Source organism: Oxyura jamaicensis, chromosome 1, assembly GCF_011077185.1.
Source record: "Oxyura jamaicensis isolate SHBP4307 breed ruddy duck chromosome 1, BPBGC_Ojam_1.0, whole genome shotgun sequence".
NCBI lineage: Eukaryota > Metazoa > Chordata > Aves > Anseriformes > Anatidae > Oxyura > Oxyura jamaicensis.
The window spans coordinates 161,528,564-161,541,050 of record NC_048893.1 but is presented as its reverse complement, the minus strand read 5'-3'; positions in this window follow the sequence as shown (position 1 = coordinate 161,541,050).

The following is a 12,487-nucleotide window of genomic DNA, read 5'->3' as shown; positions in this document are numbered from 1 at the left end:
TCTCTAACCTAACTGCATTTACTGTAATTGCTTGCTGCAGTGTCCATCAAAATACTACTATGTTATTGGAGGTATTACCTCATTATGTGCTAGCATGGCAGTGATTGCCTCTCTTCTTTGATGCACTGATGGTCTCTTACCGTTCTACAAAAGTGACAGCAAAGCTTGTGTACTTAATCTCCAAATTCAGGAGATAAAATGGTCACCTGTAGTGACCATTACCTGTAATGTAAATACAGTTTTGGCATTTAAGTGTAAGTGTGATTGCTTAAAAATTATGTTCTTGTTTGGTCTGGTGACACAGAAAATTTGACAGCACCCAAAATTTTGAGAATAATATTTCTGAGAACTTTAAGGTCTCCCTGGATGATCCAACAGCACTATAACCCATTCTATAAGGCTCTGCAAATAAAACATTCCCCTTTTCTGCCGCACATAGCAGAATCCTGGAGATTTTGTATGGGAACACTACCACTCAGTCTCAGCATATGATATAGTAGAATCATGTCCTTAACAACTATCCAGCGATGGAGAGACCAATCACATCCAGCTTGGGATTCAGCTCCTCTGAATTTAGATAGCTATATTGTGGATATTTACATTAATAAATTGCTAAGATCACATTATAGCCAGTGGAATAGAAAGTTATTCATGCTGCCCTAAAGCAGATTCGTGTTTCATGTCTACTTTGGTCACTTAACCAACTGTATTGACTAGGGCCTCAATTCTATTTCCTACATATAAGCAACTTAATGCCATTTGAGATGCCATAAAGAAAGTAGCACCTACAGACTGTCAGATACAAGGTAGGATCTCTGGGAGGCCCAAGAGCATACATATAGACTCAGGCCATATGCAAATGATGCTCTGGGGTGGGCTACTGCATCAAGATCTTAATACCCATTTATTGTGATGGCTGTTTGGACTCCTATTCCTAACACAGACACATATATTAGGGTGAACTGATATATTAGGGTGAACTGAATCTCACTATAGTTTTAAATTCCCGTTCTTTCAAGAATGTTGACACCCTGTATCCCCACAGCAAAAGCCTAGTGGGGGCATTCTCCATCCACTTTTTGCAGCTTGTGCAATCAAGAACAAATATTGGGGTTCCTGTTTCTGTTACTTGCTCTCTCTAACCGTCTCCAATTGTAAAGCTTCAATAAACACAATGCAAAGTGTTTATTCAAACAGGTTTTTGACATTTTAAAAAGGACATCTCATGCTTGTTAATATAATAAGCATTTTTTATTTAAGAAATTACATTAATGTGACATTTCTAAATATTTCAAGACATCTGCTGAAGTGAAGAGATATTTTAAAATTAGTTATCAAACAGTAAATACACAGCTCCACCTGTTACTCGTGCTTTACATTTAATAGCAGAGTAAGTTTCCCAGATAGCGTCTATTAAATTAACATGCTGAAAGCAACAGCTGTGTGCCTATAGCAAAATTCCTGACCACTGCTAGTTCTTTGTACAGTAATAATTTATCATCAAATTAATTTAAAAAGCACCAAGCTAACAATAGGTCTTTGTAAGCTATCAAGAGGTCCTCCAGAAAGACCAGCTGGTTTGTGAACAGAAGCCATTTCCCTTTGTTACTGGCAGTCTTTGCTGTCGTCTACCTTGCCTTCCTGTAAAGGATGTGTTCTTTGTCTGCCACTTTTTCTTCACTCATTTTGGTCCCTCTCTTTCCCAATTACCTTTTGGATTGATAATCCAAATCTTCCTATAGCAAACACATGAACTAAAAATTCAGTAGTTCTCTCTGACACTGTGCCATTTTTCTGCCCTGTTCCTTAGGCCTGGGCTGAAGGAAATGTCAGCATTAGCAATCAAGAATGTTCTTAATTTAAGCATAAATCCCACAGAAGTCAAGTGCATGACAGATTTGGCTACAGTCCCTGCACTAGATTTTGTGATCTCATGTTCTTTATTGTATTCTCTTCCTCTCTGTAGCTCCATTTGGAGGCTGTAACTGGAGAAAGAGCTGAAAAAAATTCTTTCATGAAGACTGTTAAGGCAGAACTCATATATTCCCTTTTTCTTTTTCCTTTTTTTTTTTTTTTTTTTTTTTCTTTTCTTTTTGAGTGGAAGGTTAAGTTTTCTGGTCTTGCTGAAAGCAAAATCGCTCCTGTGCAAGTTTCCCAAACACCAACTTCATCTCACTGCCTGAGGTAATAGAAAATTAAAAATCTGTAGAAATCAAGTGTACAGGCTAAGGAATAATGAGGATAAGCAAATTGTATCCCTAATGGGAAATATTTTTAAAAAATATATGAAATACAGACTATTTGGCTAATTAACTTAGATTAAGTAGTATTACTCACCATTCTGTAAGAAATATATGTTATGGAAGAACAGAAAATATTACAAATGCTAAAGTCTTGCTTATTTCCCTAAGACAATCTTCCAGCACTTTTATCAGAGGCTGTTGTATTAGATCATCAGGCTTATTACTATTTTAAAGATATGCCAAAACCTTCTAAAGAGAATTTTAATAAGCCAAGTTGGAGTCATCAGCTCCCTATCCTGACTCTGAACTTGGCCTCATACTCTAAAATAATCAGATCCTACAGCAGAGGGAAAGCCAATCCAAGCTACCGTATAGTCCCTCTAGTCTCTCTAAGTGAAAGTTCGAACTTTTCTTCCAAATGAGTTCAAGGACTACTCAACCAAATACTGACGTCTTGCAATCCAGGACTGTGGGCCTGTGGAATGTAAACTTTTAAAAAATCTACAACAGCAAGTGATTCACTAAAGAATTCAATGCATGTGGGTGAGTTGACCTTGGCTGGCTGTCAGACCCCCACCCAGCTGCTCACTCACTCCCACTCCTCAGCTAGAGAGGGGGAGAAAATAGGGTGAGAAAGCTCATGGCACAAGGTAAAGACACGGAGATCACTTAAGAATTACTATCAAGGTATTCCTGTTTTGGGCAATAGACTCAACTTCAGGATTTGTTGCCAATTAAAACAGACTTTGGTAGTGAGAAACAAAGACGAATTAAAACACTGTTCATTCCATCTTTCCTGGACTCAACTTCACTCCTTGACTCCAGACTCCTTGGCCTCCCTCCAAGCAGCACAGAGAGATGGCAAATGGGTAGCCATGGTCAGTCCACAACAGTTCCTCTCTGCCTCTCATTCCTCCTCACACTTTTGCCAGCTCCAGTGTGTGTGCTCTCCATGGGCTACAATCCTTCAGGATAGGCCTGTGGCAGTATGACCTCCCCACCAGGGGTAGCTCCTTCAAGGCAAGGCCACTTGCTCCATCAGGGAGTCCTCCACAGGTCACAGTGCAGATACCAGCTCCACCATGGTCTCCTGTACAGGCTCTAGGGAAATATCTGCTCCACTATCATCATCTCCACAGTTTGCAAGGGAACTTGGAGCCGTCTGGAACCAGCTGTGTCTGGGCATGGGGCATCCCTGGCCTCTCCTCACAGAAGAGAGCCCTGCAGCCTCCCCACTGCTAGTACCTGGGCTCCTGCACCCATTATAGTGTGTCTGTCCAAAAAGCTATAATCACAGGAAAACAATTCATCACATCAAAGAGTTACTGTCCATAAAATGAGTACCTTTAATTTTTATTCATAAATGTTAACTAGAAGTTTATCTCATGCTGTTCCATCTCTTATTGTTACAATTGTTTGTTTTCAATTGTTTTTGTTTACTCAGATAAATATAAATTTCAGCCCTAATCTCTGTGTAACGTGTTAACAATGCTCCTATGCAAAAAAGATGTCCACAAAACCCTAGCCTACCAGCTAACCAGATGTACCCACCCAATGCAATTAGATCAGCTATGCAGTTCTTTCTTTTCAGAGTGAACCTGAATAACCGATGTAGTCAAATAAGTAGCTAATGCACTTTAGAAATCATGCTAAGTTTCTTACTCCAATAACAATAAGTTCCTTTGGTTAGTTAAGTATCATTTTAAATGCATTCTACTTATGCTTTTATGTTGTCCCCTGGGTACATTAGGAAAGCACAAAATTGGATATCAGCTATTTTTATTGATTTTTATTTGTGTGACTTTATCAAGTTTATTTTCTGAATTAAGTAACTAGAATTCTGTCTTGTCAGCAAAACTTAGCTCCTAATGGTCTCTTGAAGGCTGAGTTTAAGCTGGCATTTCCAGAAGAAATGAGAAAGAAAAACCCAGAAGAAACTGGAGGCAGATTTTTAAACAGCTTTTGTAAATTTCTATTCTATGGCAATATGTTGAACATGCCAAGGAAAATAAAGTTGACATTGCAGAAGGTGCATAATCATGTGAGGAGTACTAGTTCTTTGTAACTGGAGACAAAAATATATTTGAATAGACTTTGCTTCTAAAAATACCTGGATCTATTACCAAATCTTCTGGGAGAAGCAAGAACAATTCTGATTACGGATTTATTTATAACAGCCAGATTTCAATAAGTAGATCTCTAGTTACAATGTAAACTTCACTTGTATTTTTAGGTTTTGAAAATACGTACATTAGATGAGACCAGGGGTGCTTTAGGCAGTTTACTCATGAAGTTAATTCTGAAGTTATTGAATTATTGTGAAACATTACAGAACATAGTACATTGCATTATAATGTATCTGAGGTATGATATATTGCAGCAAAGAGTCTGTAGAAATGTCTACTCAGACATTTCATTTCATTTTCAGATTATACCACTACCAAAACATTTGAAGTTTGAGACCTGGAAAAGCTATAGCAGAAAAGCCAGATTGCCTTATTCATTCACCTAAATAGTGACTAAATTTTCAAAAGCTCACACATAGGTATATTTTGAAATGGAAAACACTCAGCTCTGAGATCCTCTTGTGCTGCTTAACATATGCTGCTAGATTTCAAGTAATTTTTAAGATTTGGATATGTTCCTGAAAGGGGATTCTTTTTACGTCCTCAGGATATTCTGATCTAGAAATTAAATGTGTTCTCCATGACTACTATGCCTATGAACTCAAAATTTTGAGAGAAGTAAATTAAATTAAGCTACCACAGTGAGAAATTTTTCATACAGTACACCATGTCTAATATGTGGTGCATTATTTTTTCTTTTTAACTTTTCTTTAGAACATTATCTTCAGGATGCCCCACCTAAACCATGCAGAGTAGCATAAAGACTGAGCAGTATGTGGAGTGATTCCACTTGCTTATGAAAGACTTATTTTATTCAGTTCAGGCTGGTATCAAATACTATGTGTACTGAGATATAATAACCCTTTTATCCAAACTCTCATCTTCCTCTGAGTTTAAAAGTGGAATCAGCCCATCTCTGAAAGAAGAGAATAGCTTAAGTCTTGGTTTTCTCAGCCCTCTACACGTTCCATCATTTCATTTGTAAGGGAGGGAGGAAATATATCATAAACTAGTTAATGATGTCCCTGTGTCTCTCTCCCTGTCACCATACCTTTATTTTTAAGAGGTCTATATCTGGTTTCCCATAGGACCTATTTTGGGAAAGTCTCCAATTAATATTTTACCAGAATGGTCTGGAGTGAGACTTCCAAGCAAGACTACTATTTCCCACTTGGAAATGAATAATTTTTGAAAACCTAAAAAAAAAAAAATAAATAAAATAAATAAATAAACACAATGAAACAACTTTTTCTCAATCTGAATTTTCCAAAAGATTTTTTGTGCCTCATGACCATTTTCTGTTCCATAAGCTATATTCCCTAACCGAATATTCCCTACTTCCCACAAATGAGTGATGCTTGACCACATCCTTGAAGCAGGGCCTCAATGCATGTAGCCGGTGTTCGGAAGGAGGACAGACGTTTTTGCAGTGAGAGCCCTCTCCTCCTTTTTCCACCTTTTATTGCTGAGTGTGACATCACATGGTATGGAATATCCCTTTGGTTGGTTGAGGTCAGCTGCCCTGGTGATGTTTCTTTCTCACTTTTTTGGCCACCCCCTAGGAGGGTTAGAGAGAGTCCTGATGCTGTGCCAGCACTTCTCAGCAGCAGACACAACACCGGTGTGATACCACTGCTGTTCTAGCTACAAGTGCAGAGCACAGCACTGTATGGGCTGCTGCAGGGAAAGTTAACATCCCAGCCAGACCCAGTACAACTGGTCAGTGTTGGAGCTGGCTGGACTTGTCTGTCATCATCACAGAAGCTCATAGCCTCCTCCAAACAGGGCTCCCAGCAGCTTCTGCCCTCTAAAACTTGCCAATTAGGTCAAGTACAGCCTCCCAGATGTTCCCAGATGAAGATCCACCAGTCCTACTGTAAAGACTGGAGAAGAAGTTTCCCACAGTGACAAGAAAGCAGCAGATATTCTGATGTTAAAAAGGGATCTCCAGGGAATTAAAAAGTGTTTCATAGTCTATCTAGTGTCAGTCAGGGTAGATAGGTGAGGGTTGTGGAGGACAGAAGGCAAATTACTAATATTCTGTCAATTAAGTATCACTATTTTTCTATTCCAATACTCAGCTGGAAACATAATAGGATGACTGAAGTTAATACACTTTAGGCTCATGTTATTTCTATATTAACTGAGAAGATACATATGAAAACCATGTTTTTTGGGGTTTTAGAGTCTTCTGATATATACAAAGTGACACACACTAAAGTAGCTAGTAGGACAGAACAACATCTGATCACAGCCTCAATGAAGTCAAGACTGCTTTTTCGGAGCCTTTGGCTAGGAAGCCAAGTCTAATCAGAACTGATGTCTCAGCTGTAATACTACATTCAAAGATGAAAATAGCCATGCTGAAAAGAAACACTGTGTTAAAAACAGTGAAACAAAACACAAGACAATTTTTTTGAAGTCCATTGATGACAACATAGGATATTTCAGCAGTCAGAAACTAAAATGCATTAGGAAGTCTCAAATACACTATAAAACAAAACAAAACAAAAAACAACTAGTGATCTGTAAACTCACTTATATTCATAGATCCTGGAAACTACTCTGGCCCTTTTAAGATGACCTAGCAGTGTTTTGAAAGATTTCTTGAAGACAAGGGCATCTAGGTGCCACACTGAGCAACTCTCAGGCAACCTAAAGGCCAAGTGAGTTTGCAGCCTCGGGAGCAGGATGACAAACCTAATCACGTTGAGTGCCGCTGGCTTTCCCTTACCCTGTCCTACATTTTTTGCCATCCTGCACTGAGCACCATTCAGACAGCATCTTGGCTAACATTAAAAAAAAAAGTCAGTTAAGACTGGCTGATATGGTAGCTGAGAATGGTCATTGTCACAAGAAGGAATTCAGTCCTTTAAAAGGATGGAGAATGCTTTGCTGAGCTTTTGTAGTGTAATTCATTGATGACATTTTTCTTAGAGAAGAACACAATGTGTTTGTGTTGTTAATGCAGGTCACGTCACCTGGATGACATCATTAAGTATTTCTGTACAAATGCCTTTCAGCAATTTAATATTTACTCCAGGACCAAGCTCAGCGAGACTGTCATCCAAACCCTATATCTTACTCAGTATTTGGTCTGACCAGATATCAACTGTTATGCCAGTGCCAACATCTGCTTTTGTTACCTTTTTGATCTCCACAGTAAACCGGAGAATTTTCAAAGTACACGCTCATTATTCAAAAATCATAGACCCTTTGGAAAAAATAATTTCAGCATTTAGCTGAACATGCATTGAAGTAATGGGAAAGTTAAACTGTTTTGAAACACTGACTCTGAAAATAGCATGGTATCAGCTAGCAGCCTCACTGACTATCACAGAAACAAGGTATGACTGGATGATCTGCTCAGGATTCTCATACTGATGATTCTTTCCATTTCTGTTTGGACAGTACCAGTTCTGAGTAGTGCCTGTGCATTCCCTGAGACAAATCACTTGTTTTTTTTTTGTTTGTGTGTGAGAGAATTTACCTGAATTAAGAGAGTTTTTAGCTAAGCCATTGCATAGATATGACCATCTTCCTACAAGAGCAATTTCAATATCCCCCAAGTCTGTATCATGCAAAATCTTCAAGATCATATTCTCCTATATGCTATTCCATTGAAGGAATTTTCAAGATACATCTGAGGGCAAGGAAAATAATGACAGAGGGATGCAAAGATGTCGCAGAATAGTGGCTTTGAAAAACATCTTGTCCCAGTGCTGAAAATTAGACTCTTGAAGTGAAGCGGATGATGATATCTTCTGTTTGTCTTTCAGGCTTTTTTAGAAAGCTTAGTTCACTGAATAAATTACTGGACTATACAGGTTACCGCATCAAAACATAGTAGGAAGGAAGGGTGGAAGAAGTAATGTTCATTATGAGCAACTCGGAGTGTACCTCACAGAGACCAGACAAAGGATGTTCATTCAGTTATGAAGAGCTTCAATTTAAGATCCATTACAGAAGGTGAAACAACTAACTCTCTTTCTTGCAGCTATTTCTTAACTCAGTTTCTGAGGGTAGATAGCTGAAAGCAATGACAGATGCAGGAAAAGTAGAATCGGTGAGTGGAAAGGGAACATTTCTTGAAGTTGTCATAATTAAATTACAGCCATTACCAGAGTAAGCAGAAAAAAAATGAAAACCATTATAGCATACAGATCCAAACAAAAAATGTAAGTTTTCTACCTAATTTATTAGTTTCCCCACATTTGTATTGCTAATTATAATTACTCCAAAAAGATTATTAATTAGAAAATATTTTGCATTAGGCAATTGGAAGACATGAAGCTGTCTTCTGAAATAAAAATCTATAATGACACTACAAATACTGCTACAGTTTTACAGTAACAGTAATCTAATGTGATTAACTACTACCAAAGATATACAAGTATGACTAAACAAACTAATTAACAATGCTGTTTAGCATGTCTTTCTTTCTGTTCTGTTAATACTCTATAATTTGTTCCTTCCACAACATTACTTATGGAAGGAATACATTTTTCTTTTAGTAATAAGATCTTGTGACAATACATTTTTGTTTTTAAGTACCTTTATGGGGTTTTAGACTAGTTTGAGAAAATTTGACTGGGAGAGGTTAAAATTAATGACTAAGAACAGCCAGAACTTTGTCCCAAATAAAACTGAGTCAATACACAATAAGTCATGTGGAATATGTAATAGTAAAAACTCATATATGATTTAAAAATAACACCCGTTTTTCCAAATGAAATGGTGGAAATTGTTTTGGTCACTCCCACTGGGAACTGGACTCTTCCTGATGTCTTTTCTTCTGCCCACCACCTTGCTCCTACATGGTTCTCCCTGGTAGCAGAGACAGGATCCTTTTTAGTCCTTTCAAGTAGGGACAAGTGCACAGTTGTATAAAAGGTGAGGACCTCTTCTCCAGGTGTGATTGGTGTCCCTTTGTTGTTTTAATGTGACCGTGAAGAAAACCTGAATACAAATGCCACAAACTTCAGCAAAAAAACTTTGGATCTTCATCTAAATATTATCACTTGGGCCTATGTCTATTTAAAACTATGTTATTACAAAATGGTCTAGAATAGCTCAAGAGGATAATCCTTACTTAACAGAAGCACTGCATGATAACTTAATCAGGCTTTTCCATTTGCGATGTAGGCTATCTGCATCAATCTACATTGTTAATGATCCCAAAGAGTTCAGAAGGAAGAGTGGTATGAGCAGGAAGAATTAACTAAGAAAAAAACTGAGTCTGATTTACTGGGAAACCAAACCACAAAGGAGAACATGAACTGTACAATAATAACAGTAACTACAGAAGCAATAGGGAGATTGTTTGTCCAGCAATTTAATGCCACTTATCTTAGTATATACTATGCTGAAGACTTCAGGATAATGTATATACAATGAAGTTTTACAAGAATTCCCTCTGAGTCCCTGAAACCATTGGATTATGAACAGTCACTCTTATATCAAAAGGCTTATAAGAACTGTAAATCAGTGCATTTTGGTGATTTATCAACAGCCAAATAAATTACATTTGTAAGAAAAACAAATATAACATGGAACTGGGCTTCTCTAGAGTGAAATGGTTTGAAAGTAAATGATGGATGGATGACTGATGACACCATATGTCACCAGCTGAACACTTCTGAGAATAATTTAGACTACAGATAGCACAAAATCACACTTCCTCGTTAATTTTTAGTTATCTGTGCCCTGAAAATACTGCTTTTCCTAAACTGCTTTTTGCACTAATAGTTGTAGCTGGTATTTAGAGCAACAGTTCTTTGCAGTTTTGAGTCAATTTGTACTTTTAGAATTAGAGAAAATAAAATTAAACCAAATACAGCCCAACGAATGCTTACCTTCTCTTCACTGAAAATGTTTGGTCCATGTCTGTAGAGTCTGAGAGTTTTTAAGAAACATTATTTAAACAAATCTTAAATCTATTCATATATGCATAACAAAACTGTGATATTCAAATGCATCTTTAACAGTTATTCATAACTTAAAAAAAAACAACAACAACAACAAAAAAAACATGTCAGTGTATATGTAACACTAATTGGGTTTCATGAAAAATTTCAACCAGGCTTTGGGGTCAGTTTACCCTGAATTCACTATTAGCTCCAAGGGGTTGGTCACAACTTTACTTTCTTGAGTAAGAAAGTAAAAAAAACAGTAGTGACCTCTGTGTACAAATGTTATTCAGATGATTTAATATGCAACAAATGGCAATGTAGATGCTTGTGTGAAAAGTGGGGTTCTATGCATGACATAGCTGCAGCAAGAATGTAAACTCCTGAGGTAAAAATCAACATTGTAGTGTACCATAGGTTAACAATTCACTTTAGACATAGCAATCTCCCAGGCAGTTAGGGTTCACCAGCAGGCAGGTAACTGTATTTAGTCATTCTAAAGGATATTTGGTATTTTCAGAACCAAACAGGTACAGAAAATGAACACAACATTTTCAGTGACATGAGAGTAAAAATGTCCCTTGACTGAAGTCCAGAAGAAAGATCACTGAAATGATAGAGTGCAACAGAGAAAGAGACAAGCTTTTGTATTTGAACTCTATGACACTACCCTAAACACGGGTCAACTGCATAGAAGAAAGTTGGCATTCCATGAGTGAAAACAGGAAACAGTTTCCTAGAGCAGTAGAACTTCAACAGAGAACCTCTAATGCTCTGTCAGCTGGGTAGTTTTGACAGTAGACAGCAGGAAAAATTTGGAGCCATGTATTTGATACTTCTACAATAAAACAGATGAACAGAACCTTTTGTGACTGAGTCACCTATTTTGTATTTGTCAAAGTTTTATATTACTTTTATAATTGTTTACTTTAAGTTGGCTTGAACTGAGTACAATTTCAGGATAACTGACCAGCATCAGGAAATGCCATTGCTTATGGGTATGTCAATCACTAAAATTAGGGTTCTGGCACACACTGGCAGAGCCCAGCACACTAACAATAATTTCAAGATTCTCCACCCAAACCAGAATCTGCTGCTACTTACTTATGCTCAATTTTGGAGGCTGGTAATAAGATAGGTCTTGGCTGGTGTTCAGTATTTCTCCCCTGCTCCTCCTTTCTCCCTCAGAAATATTGGTATGGCAGAATCACAGCATGGGAAAGCAATTCAACACCAGAGGTTCTTTGGGATCTTGTGATACTGCAAGGGACCTTCTTGGTTATCAAGGGAATGCAGTGCCAAGCAATCATAAGTATTATGTGGTATGGTCTCCTCTTGAAATGAACTGGTTTCATTCTAAAATCAATTAACTCCCAATACTCCTATATAAATTCAGTTTCAGAAGCTCTTTTTCTCTGATGGTTTCAGCTTCTGTTTAACTCCAATCTGAAATTATTCAAGGCCACTTTATATCCGTTTGTTCTTGTGCCAACACTGTACTTCATTTTAAATAGTTCTTTAACCTTCCTGATGTATTTACAGAGAGCAATCACATCCCTTCTCAATTCATTTTTGCTTTAGACTAAACACATTTTTTTAGTCTCTTCTCATAAGATTGCTTTCCATTTCTACAGTCACCCTAGTAATCCCTTTCTATACTGGCTTAATTTGTCATGAAGTTGGGCAGTCAGGACTGTAGGTGCTATTCAAGATGAGGTCTAATTAATGTCTTTTACACAGCAGGAATATTTCCCCATTTTTACTGTGAAAATCTCACCAGAACTATATACCTTTTCCACAAATGTATCTCAACCACTCTATGACAACATTCAGACATACAATCAATCCTTTTCCTACCCCTATTTCTTGATGATGAGCTCCCTCTAGTTTCTCTTCCACTTCCCTCAAGAATGCAGATTCCTTCAGATATAGCTTTACACTAGGAATGTAGAGAAAACTCATCCTATTTCTAATATCCAGACTAAAGTCTTCTTGTACTATTAATACGTTGTTCCTCTATGTTAGTGCTGTCTACTATCCTTGCAACATGAGCATATACTTTTTATGTGCCAAAACCATTAAATGACAACAGTAAATATGATGTACTTCACAGAATGTTAATAATTTCCTGTCAGTACAGACTGCTTTGGTTTCTCCTTTAAGAACACTTCATCCACCTTTTAATTTTTTCATCAGCCTCTTTATCAGC